Here is a 21,271-nt window from a genome sequence, read left to right on the forward strand (position 1 = left end):
TTGATGTACTTGTTGCCAATCAGAGGTAGGTTATTCTAGGAATCTGTGTTTATGGTAGGCAGCAGCAACTTCCCTCAGGGAATAAACCAGTGTTTGTTACTGTGCTGCAGAAGGTGGGGGGGGTCTATTTTGAGAATTTTGTCATGCCTGCAAAGTACATCTTTTGGGGGATACCCTAAGGGGCTGTGAAGATTGGGATTCCAGCATGCAAACACTTCGTTGGAGTGTAACAGTGCATCTTAGCCAGAGAGTGACTGCCTTGGAAAAGGAACTGCATCATCGAAAGTGGGTGTGAGAGTTCAGGTACCTTAAGGATCTTCCAATAATCTAAATATTTGTATTTCTTTGAGAGTGCCTGACCCTAAAAGGATAACACCTGATAGAACTGTATTTTGTAAGGAGTATACTTCTTCCACTTCAGGGAGCAGCTGTGCTTTTAGGTCACATCTGTGTAAATGATGAATTTTCAGTAACAGTCTGCCATGTGATGCTTGTAGAAAGTTCTTCTATTTGAAAATACAGTATTAAGTACTTTTCATTCATTGTCACATTCCTTTAGGGCCTGTGGGTCTTTGTAGAACAAGAACAGGATTTGGTTTTTAGTAACAAACTAAGACATGATGAAAGCAAGAAGCAGAAGCCAAGACCTTAATTAAAACAGAGTTGCATTTCAGAGAGTTATTGAAGAAGAAGGAGGTGCTAGAGGCTAGGGAGTAGTTATAAATGTTTTTCAAAGTCCATTTGTACAGTGAAACAGCCAGCACAACAGCCCTATTTTTTCACCTTTGCCATGTTAGTATTTGTGAAATGCAAACTTCAAAGAGTCTGAGACCAGGGAGCTCCCTGGCCAAGGGGTGATGGGCACATCAAGGAGTAAGAATGAAGGAACGGATGCTAGCAGCTGGGAGCACAGAAGCTCCTCTGAAGTTTGCTTGTGCTTTTTGACCTTGCTAGAATTCATTTCACATCATGATCCTCTTGATTTCAGTGTAAAGTCTGGCAGCTTTTCTGCTCAACCATGGCTGTGAGGAGCTTTTCATTTGGTGTAGCTCCCTGTTAGAATTCGCTTGCACTTGGTGCCCCTGCCAGACTCCACCATGGCATCGTGTGAGATGATGACAAAGCAGTCTGGTTCCTTAGAGATGAAGCAAATACAAAGTTAAACCAAACCAGTCAGAACAGAAGAAAAGCTCAGGTTGACCAGATTCACAAAAGAACCTGAAAATTTCAGGTATCTTTTGTTCCTTCTATTCTATATACGTGGATTGCTTCAGAAGCAATGCCTCTTATTTCTACTGGAACTACAACAGATACGAAGAGCACAATAACGCTATTTGATAGAGCAAATTCTCAGCTACAAAACACTGTTTTTTAACACAGGCACCACCATTAACTACGCATTTTCACCAGTGATGAACAAGAACCTGCATGCAGCACTCATAAAAATCTTCACCAGTGGAGGTTACCCATTGCTTCACAGCTGCTATGATGGCATTGCTGCTAGGGAAATGTTGTCCACAATGTCCAACTTTCACTGTGCTATCACAGGCACTGTTTGATCTTCATCAACATTCAGCATGCTGAATTCAGTCATTCAATGTCAAACAGTGCAATTTGTTCCACGTAGAGGAATTCAGTTCCACACCTTTGCTTCATACACACTTCCATGTCAGACACCATTCTGTCAGACTGCCCCTCTGCTGCCATCTGTGACACAGCACCAAAATGTAGCGGAATATCAGTGAGGAGATTCGACTTCTACTGTCATATTGGCAATATTCACTTTTGACACCGTGGGTAAACATAATAAAGTAGGAGGCATTATTTTTGGAGTGTCCTTCTTATATATTCTCTGTCAGAGTATAAAGCCAGCTATAAGGTTCATTTAGGTACCTTTGAGTTAGTTTATAATAATTAGCATTATTAAAATCTGAAAGTAATTTAAATATTTTCATTGGAGTTTAAATCTACTGGCAGACAGGATCTTCGAATCATAAGACCAACCTTACATGTCCTATGGTTGTCTCCCTACTACACTCATTATTCTAGAGGTATCTGTATCATCATCTTGTAGGAAACAAGATCCAAAGTCACCTCAGACAGAACCCCACCATGTGTTGCGGATATGCCAGCTAGTTGCAGGCTCCTGGTAGAAGAGGATTAGAAATCACTTATAAGATCCTTGTTATCCAGAAATCAGGACATGCCTCAGATCTGTGGGCCTCTTATTTTTATTTATCTGAATGCTGACTCTGCCCAAAGCTGAGGATATTCTCCTTAAAACATCAAGCATGAAGTGATATGCCACGCGATTAAGAAGAGAGAGGTGATGGTTTCTTACTTTGGGGATTTATCTGCTGGGCTTGCGCCAGTTTTCCCTGCAGTTCTCTTGAAAGTATCTGAATTAAATATGATAAGAATTGATGAACTGTACTGGAAAACTCCTCAAGGCTATCATATATTCATTTACAGGAGCGGAGGGAATCATTGTCCATACTCTAGTTCTGTTTTATCAAATAAACGATGCTTTAGAGACAGCTTTGTACATGCCATCTCATTTCAGAGTTTGTGGCTTTTTTTTTTCCTCATTAGATCTCATCATTTTTCGGTCACAGTTCTTTGGAGTCTCTTTTTCTATAAATCTGCTAGGAGTTCTTTGTAAGGGACTAATTATTATGCAGGTTGTGTATAAATGTTTACATGCATATCTCTAATATCTCTACATATGTATTTACATGCATGCCCATATGAAAGATTAAATTTACTGTATATGTAACTTTCATTTATGTTTTCTAAATGGCTTATTCTCAAGATCTTTTTTTTTTTTTTTTTTTTTTTTTTTTTTTTTTTTTGAGTTTCCTTCCTTGATTTTGAAGGCTTTGGAATATATTTTCACACTTTCTGATTCAAAACACCAGGAATCTGGTTGTTGATCAAGTTAAACCTCTTTTAAATTAATAGTTGTCCACCTAAAGAACATATTAAAACTTTTGAAATAAAAAAGGAAGACAAGAAAACCTTTGTCTTCATGGAGGACAAACCACTTTATGCTTGAACTTTGTTTATGCCAAGCCCTTGTTTTCTCACAAATGTAAATGCACTGCTCGTCACACAGTAATGTGTTGTAGAAAAGGAAGGTGCCCTTATGTGAAGGCATCTCACATATAGAAAAGCCTGACTGCCATGAACACTAGTGCCATACTGCAGTGGAGTGCTATCTTGCTATGATCATGTGGATCTGCATCCAAGTGCTGAAGCAGATGCCTGCTGCAAGTGTTTTTAAACTAACAGATCAGAAATTTCTCAATGAAATCCTCTAAATCTGGAGTAAACCAGAAAATTATCATCTTTATTACTAGTCCATGAAACACAGGTTTGTTCTGCTAGTAAAAATCATGTATCTTCCAAATCTGTTGGGATGGACTGTACAGAACCTTTTTATCTATGCATATAACTGTAGTGATTTCTTAAGTAAGTGTTTTATGTTTAAGATGTCTAGTAATTCCTGCTGCCTTGGTGTAAGTTATTAATACAGCAGTTACGAGACTGAGTCATTCACTATGCTAAATGTTAGTATACTCTAAATGTAGACTAAGAGAGGTACCATACGTATTTAAGTATCTAAATTCAACGATAGTTGAAAAGCCTACCCTAAAATCCTAGAAATAATTTGATTTGGAGTAAATGAATTCTTTCTTGACTTTAGTCAATGCAATTACATTCAGTTAGATGTGGTATTATAACATGACATTTATCATCATTTAAGTTCTGCAAAGTACTAGAGAAGCCAAACTTATCTTTATTTCCATGCTGGCAGTTTGGTCAGTCTGACTTTGCATTCCCCAGTGATTTCACTGGTTGGAAGAAGGATTTAGTTCAAACAAAAGTGCAAACACAAATGGGAGCAAAGAAAAGGTACACCAAGGTTGGTGGGGTTTTTGTTTATAAATTAGAATTTTATATCACATACTCCTTTTCCTCACCAGTGTCCTGACTGTGACAGAACATGAATTTATAATACAAAGACTTTCTTCCAGTTCTTCCCTGCTTACAGCTTTTCTCCATGCTCCACTTTCCAATAGCATGTGAATGTCTTTTTTTGCTTACATTGCCTAATTTGAATTACTAAAGTTGGCAATGTCCTCTTCTGTTGTTGTATAGAACTGTATTAAGACAGCTGCTCAGGCTCTGCTGGTGCTTGGCTGTGCATCTCCTTACACCTAGGGTGGTCAGTTTTAACTTCAGGTATTCTACAGGCTCTTCTCTGGAGTCTGAAATGTCTAACAGTAGACTCCATAGATCACCTAAGATTTTGGTTATTTAGAAATAAAGGGAGGACACTGGAAATCTGTGTTCTATGGGGACAAAAGTAATTATACAAAAGTAGTTAAACTGCAGTGTAATATGTAATAAACAAAAATGTACAAAACTGCAAAATACAAAAAACTCGCTTCTGTATAAGAATGTTCTGGTGCATTTCACACACTCAGAACTTAACATCACCTGCTGCATTGCTTTCCCCTCTTTGTATGAACATTCAAACAGAAATCTAGAAGAGCTGAAGTGCTTTGTGTGACTTCCCAGGCCACCTTTTCCATAATCATCTTGCTATTAAGCTGCTTAAAAATTCTGATTTCTTCGTCTTCATACACCATGGAAGTGCATTAGCTTTTCTGTATTGATGCTGTTGCAGAGATGTCAAAGGATACAAAAGCTTAATTGAGCTTGCCCCTTACATTCATTTTCTCACGCGAGACAAGTAAAAAATGTTAAGATCCTTTCCATTACATACTTTTTAAAGAAAAGAGCAGTTTTTAAAAATTATTATTTATTTATTGAAGGGATTTATATGCAGAACAACATATGCTTTAATATGCATTCCTATGTTAGCAGAAAAAAATGGCCATTTTAATAGACCACCAAAAATGCTACTGCTATGTTATAAGAGTTCAAGCATAGGAGTGTGAATAGGTAGAGCTGGCCAACACACAGCAGTTGGAGCAAAACCTTTAGCCTACATGGCTTTGGATTGAGTGTGTGAGAAAGTCCTCTTTTCATTCCCAAATCCTTGTGACAGGAATGGAAGGAAAAGTCATGGCAGCGGGGTGTGAACCGTTTGTGACGTGACATCAACAGCTGTGTGGAGGAATGTTTCTGAGTGGGGACTGATGGTAGTGAAGATGGAACAGAGCCAGACAGTACCAGGATTGCAGCTTTTGTCTGAATTTTAAAGGGTCTGAAACATTATGTGTCCCGTTCTGGAGCTCCTCCTGAAACCTTTTATATCCTGCATGAACTGAGGAATGAATACCCACTCCCTTTGACTGTCACAGACTCAGCAGCTGTTGCAGAAAAATAAAATTAAGAAATGACACATCTCTCAGCTGAATGGGCATCTTCATAATCCAGTGAGGCAGTCCCTTACGGGAGTTATCTGGAAGTATTTGCTTCATTTAGCTGTCCGTCTGCTTAGGGAATGTGAGAGAAAAATACAATGTGATCTTCAGAGTTGTTGCAACTGTAACTCCATTAACTTCAGTGGAGTAGTAACTGCTTGACCAAGGAAAGGACAATTATGGTATCTGGTTGTGTTTTTCAGGGCTTACCATGTCTGAGAACACTCCTGGCCTATATCAGAAAGAACAGGGAAGGATTAAGACCCAGTTGCCAACACTTCATAACAACATTTTTATACTTAGGGGACCTTAGCCTGCTTTGAAGAGAAATGTGTTTGGATTAGCTTCCAAACGGTGTTGCAAACCCACAGATTCCTTCCACATCATCCTCTGTCCTTTCTTTTCCTTTCTTTTCCTTTCTTTTCCTTTCTTTTCCTTTCTTTTCCTTTTTTTTTTCCTTTCTTTTCCTTTCTTTTCCTTTCTTTTCCTTTCTTTTCCTTTCTTTTCCTTTCTTTTCCTTTCTTTTCCTTTCTTTTCCTTTCTTTTCCTTTCTTTTCCTTTCTTTTCCTTCCCTTCCCTTCCCTTCCCTTCCCTTCCCTTCCCTTCCCTTCCCTTCCCTTCCCTTCCCTTCCCTTCCCTTCCCTTCCCTTCCCTTCCCTTCCCTTCCCTTCCCTTCCCTTCCCTTCCCTTCCCTTCCCTTCCCTTCCCTTCCCTTCCCTTCCCTTCCCTTCCCTTCCCTTCCCTTCCCTTCCCTTCCCTTCCCTTTTTGTTTTTTTTTTCCCATCCTCCTGTTGAATTTTTTTATCAAAAGAAAGTCCTTTTACCTTCTTCTCATAAAAGAGTGCCTCTATCTAGCTTTCTCAGAAGCAGGATGAAGTCTGAGACCTGGTGAAGGCAAAAGAGTTGAGATTTCACCCCAATTTTTAGAGGTGCTGACCACTCTCAGATCTCATTTCTCTTGAAAGTGGGTTGTGAGGCATCGATACAGGATCTAGGTCAAAGACGATTAGAAACTCCAGGGATTCTAGGACAGCAGAGAATGCACTCTAAACTATTGAAAATGCTTTTTCAAACCAGTGCTCTTAAAAATGTGAATAAAACTTCTATGACTTCTATCTCCTGGCCATCGCATGCCCTCCAGCTGAAGGCTTGCTGCTTCCAGGAGCCTTTTGCTGGTGCCTGGACACAGAGCCGGTGCCAGGCTGCATACGTGGCTCAATAAGTCAAATTCAGAACTCACAGTGCTGAGTTCTGATAACACAGGAAGATGTTTGGCAAAACGCAGATTGCAAATGTTATGTTCTGTCTGTAGTACCCTAGCTGGCTGGGTCTTGTTTCTCCCTCCTAGATTCTGTGGCTGTAAAATTATTCACATTATTCTTTCTTGTTAAAGACCATGCTCTGAGAGTATTAAGGTCTTGTTTGATCATAGAGCTGAAGCATAAAGCTCCAAATTCCCTTCTCCATAGTACCTAATTAAGGAATCTCATTAACCCTCTCTATAATACATTGAGAGGATGTCTCCTTTCTGCAACCTGCTAATAGGTTTTCTGGTAAATCAGCACACACATCTCACCCGGTTAAGGAACTGTGCTAAATGCACTCTGCTATCTCATGGCAGTGACATCTCTCTCTTTTTTTTTTTTTTTTTTTTTCCCATTCTTTCTGAAAAACTTCTCTGAGCCAAACCTATTTCTTCACAGCTGATTTTTCTCTTTTTTCTTCCTACTTGTGTAGCTCTGTCATTTCAAAAGCTGGGAAACCAGTTATCTGATTTCACAGAAGTTTCTGAAATCCTAAAGGGCAAAGGATCCGTACCCTCTGTACATTCTGTTCCATCAGCTGAATATGCAGAGATAAGGAGACAAACAAATTCAGCATGATGCTGCTCATAATTTCTCCTGCACATCATCTCTGTGTCATCAAAATTCTTAAAGGGCATATGCAACAGAATGGCCTGGATGATGACTTGTGTGTTTAGAAAGTTATCCATTGCTTCATCTGCCAGGAAAGCAATGATCTGATAATTTCTTACACTCAGCCGTGCTATCTGGAGGCTGCTGAAGAAAATCTGTGCAGCAATAAGTAGATAAAGGATGTGCTGCTGAGCCTTGTGCAGGCACATTGCCCAGCTTCTGCAGGGGCCCGGCTCCAGCCCTGTGAGGTGAACCTGCTCCTGCTTAGCACCAGTTTGCTAGCTGAGCCTGGCTTCAGCATCCCCCATGGGTGACTTCCCTTGGAGTCCCCAGTGCTGAGGCAGGAGTGTGGGTGCATGGCCAGGCACTCCTCACTGGCAGTGGGCCCGTGCCTACAATCCTTCCCAGAGCACCAGGTGCAGGGTGCAGGTGCAGAGGCGGTGGCTGCATGCAGATTCTCCTCCATTTTGGCATGCTGGAAGTCAGAAGCCCAGCAGGGTTCATCCTTGTTGTGTGGTGCAGGAAGGATTCTGCACGGCTTTGTTGTGGCACCCAGAGCTGATTACCAGGGATGGAGAAGAGGTTCACTGGGTGCTGTGCAGCCGAGCCTCCTGTTTTGAGTGAATGTTTGAATTTAGGTAAGGAGACGTAGAAGGTTAAACACTTGTGGGATGGGCTGTTAAGTAGACAGGCGAGGATGGGCAGGTTACCAGGAGGAAAGAGCAGTCACAGGCACCCCACGTAGTTAAAATACCTGCTCTGTACTGGAATCAGAGGATAAAAAATTCAGAAGATACTTGTGAATATCTGCTAATTGCATGGAAGTGTCTATGGCTGAACACTTCTCTAGGCTGTAAGAAGTCAAGCATGACATCAGGATTTATGTAATAAGGATGTGCTGCTTGTCTGGACTGTCCCTTAGCTGATGGAGAACTGATCTCAGTGAAGTGGGCTTTAAATAATGAAACTGAAAGAAAAATGATGAGAAGAAACAAAGATTTAGCATAAGAGCAAGAAGGTAAGCAAGTTTATGTAGTAGAAGAGCACAAAGACAAATTATTTAACTACTTCTTCTCAACTGGAGAAGAAGAGTTGAAATATTTACAAATGGGCTGTTTGAGCTAGCCAGTGTTATTGATACCTGCTGAGAAGACTCACGTGTTTGGAATGTTATAAAAATGATTATATTCCACCAGGCAGAACAGACTGAACGAAACAGCAGGCAGGAGTCACTGCCAGTTGGTAGCAAATCTGGAGCACTTGCTGATTCATATTTATCTAACAAAGCACGAGACAGGATTGCTCCTGCAATACCTGTGTTAGTGTTTGAAGAGGGCCCCTGCTGCCAGGATTTCCGCTTCAGATCCCTGCCCACGCTGGCCCTCCTTTGTTTACTCTTCCCTGGACCCTCTCACCAGCACTTTCATCATTCCCACTAATGGCCACGGGTAACTGGTGTGATGATTCATGTGCATTATATCTCAAGGAGAATATGCTATGAAGTGGAAGGACGGTTTTCCAAACAGTGATGATAAGCAAGAGTCAATTTCGTACCATAGCCTGCATATATCACAGGAAGGGACATACACTGAGCAGTGCTCTTGGCCTGAACAATATGCCGGCTTATTAATTTTCATGAGATTTTTCCGTAGACACAATAATTTGGACAACACAAGGTCACTGTGCAGAGAGCTGGATGGACACTGCCATTTTTTTTTTTTTTTTTGAGACAAATTTAAAAAGAATGCTCTTAGACCATACTCATCTATTGGAATTGGTATTCTCCACAAAATCCCAAGTGGCCAGGTTTACTCCTCCAGCATATGTTGTCATCACAGCTTGCAGAACTGGATCCTCATAGCAAGGCTTAAATCTCTTTGCATAACTGTAGATTATGATATTGAATTAAATAATGTGATAGTGGAGAAACCATAGCATGTGACTTAGACAGTGAATCAAGCGTCAGAGAATATAAAAATACCAGAGGGACCCTTTCATTGAGTTGAATGAGGGGAAAAAAGTCACCTTAGCTATCAGAGTCAAGCACTAAGTGATTATATTTAAGTGAAATATCAAGACCAGCATTAGGATAAAACTGTTCCCCCATGGCCTTTAAATCTATGGGCTTTAAATCATTTTCTTTCATCCATGGAGCTATTCTGAGACATATAACCTGTGCAAAGTCCCCTTAAGCTATCAGGAAATATCACTGTAATATTTTCCTAGTCATTCTGCCTATTTACCATGGAAAAACAAAGCATGGCATGACAGAGTACAGCAGGCTATATAGCTTCTGGACAAGAGCAGGTTTGCAAGAGAATGGTCTTTTCTTGACCAAAGTTTGGTTCTGCTTGTATCTGGCTATTTTTCTCAAAGTTGGGCTTTTTTTTCTTCTATAGCATAGAAATTACACTCCTATAAGAAATGTTGTATATTGGGGGGGAAAAAAAGAAAGCAATAAAGTAGATAAAGCTTCAGCATGAAAATCTCTGCAAAGCTACACCTTTCTCTGTCTTTGGTTAACACAGAAGACAGATACAAGATCTACTTTTATTCTAACAAAAAAGCCCCAACCAAATAGAATGGCTTTTCTCTTTTTACTATCCATATGCATGTATAAACCACACTAATAGTTGGCTCATGTACACTAATGGACTATGCACATTATTTTGCTGGCTAACATCATACATTCCTCATACTTGCACTACTGAACTTACAAAAAATTTTAGTAGATGAGTTTTTCATGAATTCTGGAAAACCCAGACCTGCTTCACCAGGGTATTAAAGCTAAAACACTCAAATCACCTAATTTACAAATATTTCAAAACAGGAACACTGATGCACAAAAAGGTTAATTGCTCTTCTTACTCAATTAGTGGGAACCCTATGCTGTTTATTATATAAAAGTAAGCCATTATCACTTACTTTGTTTTTAAATCCTAGATTCAATAATGACAAAACTTTTATCTCAGCCATGCGAAACCTTAATTGGCTCAATCTGAACACCCATTTCTTCACAAAACTGAAATCACAGTGTCTTGTCTGTACATATTTGCTCTGTGGATCCAAAATGACATTCTCAAGGAGCCCTTATGTAAGTTCTGTGGGTGTCCTCTTTAGGTTCTTCTTGATAAGCTTTTTGAGAACCTTTTCTCTTTAGACAATTTCAAGATTTTTCTTGTGCTTTTTTTTCTGAATGAGTCTGCAGAACAATCTTGGTAATTAAAACTTTCTTGACAAGTAAAATTTTCATTCCCTTCTAGTCAGGGAGGTTTCAGTCTGTGATCTGCAGGTTGTAGTAAGATGTATGGGTCTGTAAAAAAAAAAAAAGATAAAACAGGGCTATTATTGGCAGAGAGAAATTCATTCTATCAGTGTCTGTTTCATGGTTGGGAAAACTCCGAGGTCTGAAAATTGAAAACACAGTAGTTTTCAACCTTATGAGTCAATGATCCCCGATGGTACGTTCCTATACACACCAGCAGATGTTTGAACAAACAATTTGTACGTAAATGCTGATTGTTGTTGAGTGTCTTCGTTGGTGCACGTTTACTACCATCAGTGTCTGCTTTTTGTCACTGTTTAGTTTTCAGAGGATCTGCGTCAGTTCAAATCATCCTGCAGTAGCTGATAATGTTTTGTTTAAGTAGGTTAACTTGTCTAAATAATGAAATACTTGTGGACCCTTTGACCCAAACTCAGTTGAACACAGATGGGCTGTCTTTGATGAAAGAAAGAATCAATAGGATATTCCAGCCTGAGTAAGTCGGTGAGTCAGATTTCATCTTCCTTATGCTACGTCTCTCTGATCCTTATCACTGCTGAAATAACATTATGCTTATTTCATATTCTAAAGAAAAGAAACATATTTTCCCAGTCTGCCTCCTTAGCAAAGGTCATCCTGGTGTGCAAGCTTAATGACCTCTGTCTGTTAGCATGTTGGAGACATCACTGAAATAGCTGTCGCTTTATGTATTGCACATTATATATTCATCATTATTTGAGTTTGCTGTTCAGGGAGAGGAAGGAAAGGGCAGAATTGCCAAAGCCAAATTCATTATAATTCTTAGAGATTAAAAAAAGAAAAAAGAAAAATCATCTTCATATGGGAGAACAGTTGTGAGGGGACAGGATCTGGCCAGGAGAGCTCACCTGGCAGCAGGGCAGAGTGGAACAAATTGTGTGTGTGTTTTGGTTTGTCTCACAGTCAATATTCAGGATAACTGCTCTCTGCTGGGAACAGGCCTGTGAAATTACAGATGGTATAGGACAGGTAGTGAGGTGCATGGTAGCATTCCTGCTGCATGGATTTCCCATCCAGTCTGCCAGGGAAATGTGTGCTAAAGGAAAGGAATATCTGATCTTTGGCCAAGCTGTCAGAATGGGTTGCAGGACCTGAAAAGCAAGTTCTCCATCACTATATTTTTCTACATCCCACTGACAATCTGTAGACATTTTTCACTCTCTTGTATTTAAATAGGAGCCCTCATTTTTTCAGACAGCTTTAGAAAAGTGTTTAACTTCAGACCAGCTCTTAGCGTGTATGCACTCTCCTTGATTTCTTTTTTCTGCTTAAAAAGAGCACACCTAATTGCCTGAAGTGGATGTGCTTATGCCTTCTAATCTTCGCCATTATTTTATGTGAGCAACTTCTCCCTGCAGCCAGCCCACACTTCCACTGAAGCTAAAGAGAAAAGGTCCACAGAGATTTGTCACTCCCACAACTGGAAACATCTTTTAGGATTTTTTACCTACTGTTGGAGGGTCAAAGATGAGTGATGTAAATTGGAACTGATTGGAAGTAGATAGAATCTCAGTCAGGACTAGAATTGGCCTTGAGAATAGAACAAATAAACCTTCCTGATCCTGGAGAAGCTCCTGAAATGGAGAGAACAAACCTGGCACCTTCACCTTTGCCTTTTCCATGTATCTGATTGTGGCAAGCCAAAATAAAAAATAAAGTCTTTAGAGCAGTAAGTATCCTTCCAAAGCATTTTATTTCATCTGAGATTCACAGAGCATTTTCAGAGTCCCCAACTCCCAGCTGCAAGCATGATGGCATGATTCCTGTGCCCATTTCACGTGTGTTCAGAGTAGACAAGCTGTATTTGGCAGATGTACTTCCAGGACTCGACACATTACTTGCATGCTTAATCCACAAATCAATTATTAATCAACAAATGCAATCCAGCAGCACTGTTCAGATGTTTCTACCAGCCGCTGTGTGGAACAAGGTCCAGCAAGATCCTTTGTCACTGGGATGGACTGCCAGGAGAGGTTGCTCTCAGGCACTGCAACCTGCTGGTGCTGTGCCCTGGTTCTGGCACCTCCTGCCTCTGCCCCTCAGAGTATTTGTTTTGCTGTGCTTAACTCGGTTGTTCCAATATTTTCTAAAGTAACTTCATAAGTAGCTGAGTTTCTGCAATACAAGCAAATTCTCAAATTCTCTTTCATGTCTGTAGTATGGAGGCTTGCTATTATCTCGTTGCATTTTATTTGTATATTTTGTGTGCTGTTTCTAAAAGACTGTCAAATGACTGTCAATTATTTATTCATATCAGGTGAAGCAGATGTAGAGGAACTGCTGTATCCAAAGTTAAAGAGCACTACCTAAACTTTGTAGGAAAGGAATAATTCAAATTTTAATAACCTTACTTTTTACCCATGTGTTTTTTCTACTTCTAAGCTTCTTTCTTGGGTTGATTACCATACACATTGCTGTAGGTGATTCTGTTTGAAGGTAGCTGAGTGAAAAATAAAGATTAATCTTGACTGAATTTTTAATGATGTTTGCAAATGAATTGCAGCAACCAAATACCAGCTGGCGTGGAAATGCATTTATTAAGAACATATGGAATCCAAACTGAGCCACTTGGTAATTTTACTAGCTTAGCAAGCTCCACAAAATCATTCATTTGGTAAATAATGGGATTGGCTTCAAATAATTTAATCTATCACTGGGAAAACTGTGATGATGCACTGGGAAAAGACCTGGGGACGGGAGAGTGGGCAACATTCCCGGGAGGCTGCATTCAAGTCACTGCTCTTTCGTAGGTTTTCTGTGGTAGCAAGCTCCTTACTCCTATGATGCAGCTTATTTGGCTGTAAAATGGAGAGGGGGACACTGGCAGACCACTTGATGCTTGGATAGTGTCCTAATGGAGGACCCAAAGCTGATAGAAAGATGCATTTTGAAAGTACTAAATGAAGCAGCACATAAACAGCTGGGCTGATGGATGTGGCTTGCAGGTCTGCTTTGTGGCAGACCTTCAAATCCCTCACTACAATTTGGCATGCCCAGTGTTCCCAAAGGTCCAGGGGACAGATCTGTCTCCTGCCTGTCATTCCTCCTAGGAGCAGCTGCCAGCTGCCTTGATCCTTGTCATGTTGCACTGTTTCTAACACTACTCTTTGGGTACCTAAAATGCTGTTGATTCACCTCAACAATTGCTGCCTATTCTGTTTTACTTCTGCTGAACTTTTTTGTCAGTGCAAAAGCCCTAAGGCTTTCCCTTGATCATAGAATCCCTGGGACACATTAACTTCCAGTGATATTACTGAGCCCTTTTCTATGGAATAGCTAAGGGATTTCAGAATTTTTGAGGATAATTTCAGTTAGATGCTTCTCCTGTTGAAGCTAGTATGATGGTGGTTAGTGTTTCAAACAAAGTTCAATATTTTTAGCAACAAATCCTACTTCTAAATTTAGGCTCATTGTAGTCTGCTTAAAATAATGTATACCATCAACATTCCAGTTCCGTCTCTCTTTTCTCAGACAGTGATATTTTGGATAAAATTCTTTCTCTGGTTTCCTACAAGCTGCATCCAGCTGACTGAAACTGGCAAATCTGAATCTCGTTTTCATTGCTCCATCCTTACTTAGAAGGTTAGGAACTGCTTAAGCTAGAAAAAAAATATTTTCCTATGACAGTTTATCTTTTCCTGAACCATGTGGGACTGGCCACTATCAGATCAGAGTGATGAACCACGTGGACTAGTCTGACGACAGGTCCCATACTCTGTATTTCAGCATTTCCAAGGAGAAATAGGTTGGGATTATTTTGTTCGCTTCTTCAATTGCTTTGTTTTATCTTATTTCCAACTTCCAGTTGCTTCCCAGCCTGAAGAAAACATCTGGGAGATCTTTTCTGTTTTCATCTCTTAAACTACCATGTAACCTTGCAGTGTTCATCACTTTTCCTGTATTATTGTTGTAGACAGTGTTAAGATCCTATCTGATTGAGTTTATTGATTTCTGAGTGATCTCTTGAGTGTTATTTCACATTCACGTTCTGTCAGCATTGCTTAGAGTGCCTGTGTTAGACTGTTTTGTATTTATTATACATGAAACTACTGCTCTGCAGATTTCCAATTTCAAGGCACTGAATGGATGCAGGAACACAAGGGACAACATGCACAATATTTCTACAAGCTACTTTTTATTTGAAAATTTCAGAAATTAAAAAATATATATATACAAGTAATAAAATTTGCTGGATACATTCAGGGTAGATTTATTTCTTATTTTCTACAGTAACGAAGTCATATCTGAGAGCATAGCCACATACTGGGCTGGAGGACTCTCCTTACTGTCTATTCCAGCTGCCTGCTGGAGATAACACCTCTCAGAGAAGACAATGGTCAAAATATGGCTGTGTATGCTCAGAGTAAAGTCTGCAGCTTTTATGTGCTCTGTCAAATGGCTTCTTGATGATACTTATCTATTTCTTAATGGTGTTACTGGAATTTAATAAAATGAATTTTTGTGAAGTGCTTCAGAGCACTTATTTGGAAAAAAATGTATAGCTAAAGCTTTCTCCCTTTCTCTCTTTCTCCCATTCTCCTTTTCTTCTTTTCTTTCTTTTCTCCCGTTGGAGAGGGCATAATCTTGAATTCATTTGGAAAATAAAAGAGGAGTAAGTTTGTGAACATAATGTCTTCCATCTTGGTAAAATAAAAATAGGGAAGAAAAAGTGGAGTTATATGAAAAGAGCACAAAGGAGTGCAGGGAAACAGTCACTAAGTCATACGTGGAACTGAGCAAACGATCACAGCAGGAAGAAAAACAAAACATGCTGTCTTGAGCTCTTTGTGTAGGCCACATTTTCCCATTAAAACTTTTCATGATTTGTTACATTTAACAAATTGTTTTTATTTTCTCTAGAACAATGTTTTCTAATTAATGTTGGCATTTGAACTCATTTCTGAACTACATGCTAACTCCAAAACTCTGTTGAGAACCTTGATCTGCTTTGTTCCTCTCCAAAGCTCAGCAGTAACACTTTATGAAGACATATTCAGAAGTGTCATTGTGATTTTCAAGGTTAGCCATCTTCCTTATGCCCCAGAGCCATGCTACATCTTGCTGGGGTGCCTTTCCCTTTCCACTCCAAGCTATTTTAGGCAACAGCCAGTTAATCCTTTTCTAGTGCACAACCCCCTAACAGGACTAACTCTGAGTTGTAGTGTTACACTCTGAGAGGATACTCCTACGATATACTGTCTTATAAAAACAACTCAGAAATATGTTAGACATAATGTTACTACTACTTTCCACAGATCTTGACATTACCAAGTCAATGATTTCTAGACAATTTTGTGTATATCAGCATCTTGTGCGCGAAGGTTTCCCTATTGGATCATCTCATAAAGCAAGTTTAAAAAAAGCCAGGAATTCACAAACCTATTTGAAATCAGTGGAATCCATTTTTTTTTTTTAAATAACGTCATAAAAAAGCCAGTTTAAATACTTAACTTCATGCACACTTTGCATGTTCTTCAGCAGGGCTCTTGGGGGTATGGAATGGGTTTATATCACTCAGCAATTGCCCATCCTGGGCTCCTTAGAAATCTTACACCATTCATTTTCCTGTTGCTCAGTTAATGATAATGATCGCTAGAAGTAATGTTTCATTGTGAGAGGAATGGGGAGTTGTGCTAGACCTCTAGCAAGATGATCTTCAAGGGAAAAGCTCAATTTGGATGAGAACAATCACTGAAATACACTATTAAAGTATGTTCCTCAAGTATCAAGTATTTTTCCTTTTTCATTCTCCACAAGTATTTTTCTCCTCCTTATTGTAGGCTGTGAACTTCATCTTTCACGTGATGTAAATAAACAGTAGTTAACCAACCAAGAGCAACATCTGTCTTATCTGTCACTAGCTTTCAACTCTTCCATCTGCCATCAAACTGGGCTCTGGATCCTGGAAGTATCAGTCTAATATGTCAGCAACAGCAGCATCTCTCTATTTCTCTTAGTCACTCAGTCCAATCTCAAGCTTTGTACTTCTTGTTCTTACACAATATTTTTCTTATACTCTTTATGAAATAGAGTATCTTCCTGCTCTGATATTTTTTTCTTACAATGGATGTGTTGCAATTTTTATTTCAAATTAAAAATGTTGGCTCAGTTTCCTGAGTTCAGAGGTTTCTCTGATTTAAGTGCAAACCAGAGATGGTCCTCTATGAATTGCTAAATTATTCTGGAATGTTTCAGGCACCTTCAGATGTCTTGTTTGATACTACATTCAGATTTTGCAAAGTTACCCATCCCAAGTAGGAGGCTGATCACTGTGAATTATGATAATGAGAGCTTGGGTCAACCTTCCCATGTTGAAATTCTCACAGACTTTCCCACTGATATAAATGGAACTATTTGCAGGAGATTTCCTGCTTGCCCTTCAAGACACTTTGCACATTGGGCCTCAAATAACATCTCCAGCAGATAATGCAGATATTATCTTATAACACATTTAGCTGAAATGATACTGGTTTAAAATGAAGATTTATTATCCTTAATGGCACTGATCTCTTTCCTATTAAAGCCCACCATCTACCAAAGGGTATCTCATGGCTCCTCTGCAAAGCTCATGAACAAACATGCTTTCTCTACCTCTTCTGCTCTATCAATGATTTTCCTTCACACCCTTTTCAACTTATCAAACTCTTAAAGCAAGACCACATCTATTTGTAGCACCTTTTCTCTACGAGTCATTTGAGATTCCCCTTCTGCTGTATCATTTCAGCTTTTTGTTTATTTGAGGGCCCTTTTCATTGTCTTTGTTAACCCTCAGCTTTCTCAGAGTGAACCATCTTAAAGCTGCCTGTCTCCTGCCCTGTATCGCTAGTAAATATGACCATCAACTTACACAGCCATAGTTTTTATATGTAACAGTTTTGCTTCATATGATATCTTCATTTATGCACATGCAGATTGCTTAACTTAAATTTAATTGGCAATCGTCAAATATTAGTGTATTTTATTATCTCCCAATAATATTTGGTAATGTGTTTTTTTTTTTTTTTTTTTTTTTTTTATACTGCTTGGAAATATTGAATTCGATATATCTGTGTTATTTTAAATTATGAGGCTGGGCCAATTTACTGTGATTTGAGACAGCCTAGGCATTCCTGCTGTTTTTACTGATTTCTTTTTTCTTGTTACCGAATGAAGGTTAAAATAACATTTCAAGATGATAGAGGTGAATCACCTACAAAAATACAATGAGAGATGATTGTAAGTATGTGGTATGATAAAAGACCCACAATGCTGTTATTGCATGAAAAGGTATTATAATAGACATGAGTGAGGTCAAAGACAGAAAAACCGATGATTAAGATGTATTCCCACAGAAACAGGAAATCTTTTGGGAAACCTGCAATCTTGAAGTAAATGTCAATAAATGTAACAAAAAGTAGACAAGCTACGTGTTAGAGAGACGAATAAAGGGGATTCATGGGATCAGGAGGTACGTGAAGTGTGTTCAGGAGAAGAAGGTTCTTGTGATGGTGCAGTAGACCTTTATCCAGCAATGTAACAGACAATAATATTGGTCAAAACAGATGCTGCAATGAGAAAAAAAGTATTGTTTTCTCCTCTCTCAGAGAACAGAAAATACAATTCTCAATTTTGACTGCGAAAATCAAAAGCTAACATTCACTAGTATCTGTACCTTTCCTTCTGTCATGAAGGGCACTTGTGCCATCTCATTATGCCTTCTTTGGTTTGTTTTTCTGTGGGATAAATGATGCTTGAAGGAATCAAGGAAGTAAAGGGCAAAGAGAGTCGAGAGACTAATGATGTCCACGGCTGAGTTGCTGGGGATAATTTTTGTTTTCTTTTCCTTTCACAACGTGTTGAATGCAGTGGCATGGCTCTGAGCAAAAGCAGAAAATTGTGCAAATTCCCAGTAATTTGAAAAAAAAAAAGAAAGGTCATCCAATTTTATTTTATATAATGACAGTTGAAGTAAACGATAATGAACATAATATCAAATGGCCATTAACCTTACACTTCACCAAAAAGCTGCTTTAAACTACTTGTGCTTTGCTCTGCTTCTGTCTGATATTCAAGAAGAAGTGGGAAACTCAGAGTGATTTCCATAAATCATGCCCATAAATCTACAGATATAACGTGGTTGTTTTTTCATTAAGTGAGTGGTGAGTAACCTGCAGTTCTACTGTGAGAGTCACATGGCCAGACTTCCTTCTTCCGAAGGGGAAAGGGTTAACCTTGGAGACAGGTCCTTGTGCACAACCTGGCTGCCCTTGAACAACCTCTCACATTTATTCCAAGTCTCATCTTCATGCATTCAATAATTCAAGCCATCCAGGCCATTCATCTTTGTATAGCATTCATCAACATTCATCAAGTTGAAAACATTTGTTTCTAACAATTAACAATTGTGTAATATTGAGTTTGCTTTTAATATCCAGGGTGTGGAAGGGGTGAAGACACAGACTCTGTAAAGCAAGTTACGTTCTTCTTATTCAAATTGGTATCACTAGAGAGCTATAGAAAAAGATAATAATAGCACAATAAGTCCCTTGTTTGTGTCTCTTCTCTCATTTGCTGTCTTTAATATTATACCAAGACTGTAAATTCTCAGGGGCAGAGCTCTATCATAATGGAAGAATCATTATGATAGAACAAACATAATCTTTAGATGCTGCTCAATAAAGCTGAAATCACAGTATTAATAATAAATGTCTTTCTTGGTTAACACACAAAAACCAGAGACAGTGTGGAGTTACACAGGTTCTCTCTGCTGGGCTTGGTCTTGTTAATGAATTGATGAACAAGAATAAAACAGAACATTCAGCACCAACCTTCTCCTGCAATTCTCCTTACAATTCTTATTTCAACTGCTACATTCTCTACATTAGCTTCTGGAAGATGGGATAATAGCCCATTGGGATCCTGCCATACCTTCCCATCACCTTAGACATACCCGCTGTCCTAGCCTATTTCAGAGAAACATTGCCAGTTATTACAAAATGAATTACCTGCCTGCACTGCCAGTGTGCCTGTAAGTGTGGTGAGACACCTGTAAGCAAAAGCTGGATCAACTTTTATTGTTGGAGCTCAGCAATTCTATATATCTGTTCTTTGATTTTGAGCTGAAGTCTTGTAAATGCAGAAGAAAATACTGCTTTTCAGATTAACTTACAAACTGGAGAAGTAATTGTAAGAAGTGCATGAGAAGTAATTGTCAATAATTTCATTACAATGTAGTTCTATTTGGAATTTCCTTAGAGAAAAAAAAATGGTTTTCAAGTCTTTGGCCATGCATAGCATCTCTAATGTGTGGCATTTTCAGTGTATCTGAGCTGCAAGTGTATCAGAATGTAATGCTCATCTGTCAGAGAACAGAATTTAAGGAGGTAATTATAACTGCAATCAGTAGTACTTAACTGCCTGAAATGGATCTGTAGGACTGCCCTGCCGGTATCAGGACTGCCCTGCTTGTATCCCTGTGCACATGCACTGCAGGAGCTCAGCCCTGCCAACAGCATTTAACTCTGTGGAGCTATTTGGGATATTAGCAGTTCCTATCAGAGAGGTTTCTGACATTCCCTTGGTTGATGGAAATAGAGATATGGCAAATAAACTCTTGCACTCCATTTATAAGAACATTTTATTTCAGATTTGGTATCTTTCTTTAAATCAGTACTACCTGGACATATTAATTCAGTATCACTGATACACTTTTGTGTGAACCTGGCAAACAGGGAAAAATCCTTGTATGGCCATTTTTAGTGAAGCTTTTCCCCCACTCCTTTCAAATAGCTGTAATACTGTGTATGGTCTTATGTAAACAGTATATAGCATTTAACATTTGTATTCATTCATTCTGTCAGTTGTTCTCTTTGCACTCTTCTTATTATTTTTAAGCCATTGAACTCTCAGTCCTATGAATACTAAAACTGCACAACGGCCAAGCAAAACGAGAGCACGGCTTTGCCGTCAGCAGTGATGAGGTTCATGGCACAAAGTCAATATCAAAGCAGTATTTGTAGAACCTGGAGATGATTGTAAATATAACTAAAAAATAAATTTCTCTTCAGTAGCATTGAAAATGTAATAATCAGTGATCACACATGCTTGAGTTATTTTTTCTATTCACATAGCCATTTCTTATAGCACTGCTGTTGCTATTTTCATTAATTTTGCTGCAAACAGTATACATAGAGGACACAGAATAATCAGACATGTTTGTAACGTGCAGAGTCACACGGGTAACATTCAATACAAGGTTCAGGTTAGCTCTGAACCTTCGAAATGCCATCTGTGATGCATGTTTAGTGCTTTGGCATCTTATACATTTTTGAAAATGAATTGATTCTAGTACAAGATGATCTGTCTGATCTTTTGGACCATGAAAACTACCGTTTTGTTTGTTCAGTGCCTATTCACCAATAGCTTTAAGGTGGTATGATACTGGAATCAATACCTGGATTGACTCTTGTGCTCTGTGGTAGAGCTGGGATAGTTCGTCAGTGAGGTAAGAGGAGTCTCATTACTAAAGCACCATGACTTAACAGGAAAGGCTGAACACAGTTAGCTGCACACCAGAGCACCCGGCTATGGAGAAAAGAGTCAGGTACTGGCAGATCAAATTAAATGAGATATCGTCTGGACTATGCATATATACTGTGCTGTAAGCATGGATTTTC

At 39.0% G+C, this 21,271-nt stretch overlaps 1 long non-coding RNA gene across 3 annotated transcripts in view; it reads left to right on the plus strand.

Moving 5' to 3' along the window:
- Nucleotides 1-21,271, plus strand: part of LOC107051609 — a 282,400-nt gene that overhangs the window by 106,150 nt on the left and 154,979 nt on the right. The window lies entirely within an intron of this gene.

This window comes from Gallus gallus, chromosome 15 (assembly GCF_016699485.2).
Source record: "Gallus gallus isolate bGalGal1 chromosome 15, bGalGal1.mat.broiler.GRCg7b, whole genome shotgun sequence".
In the NCBI taxonomy this organism is placed as follows: domain Eukaryota; kingdom Metazoa; phylum Chordata; class Aves; order Galliformes; family Phasianidae; genus Gallus; species Gallus gallus.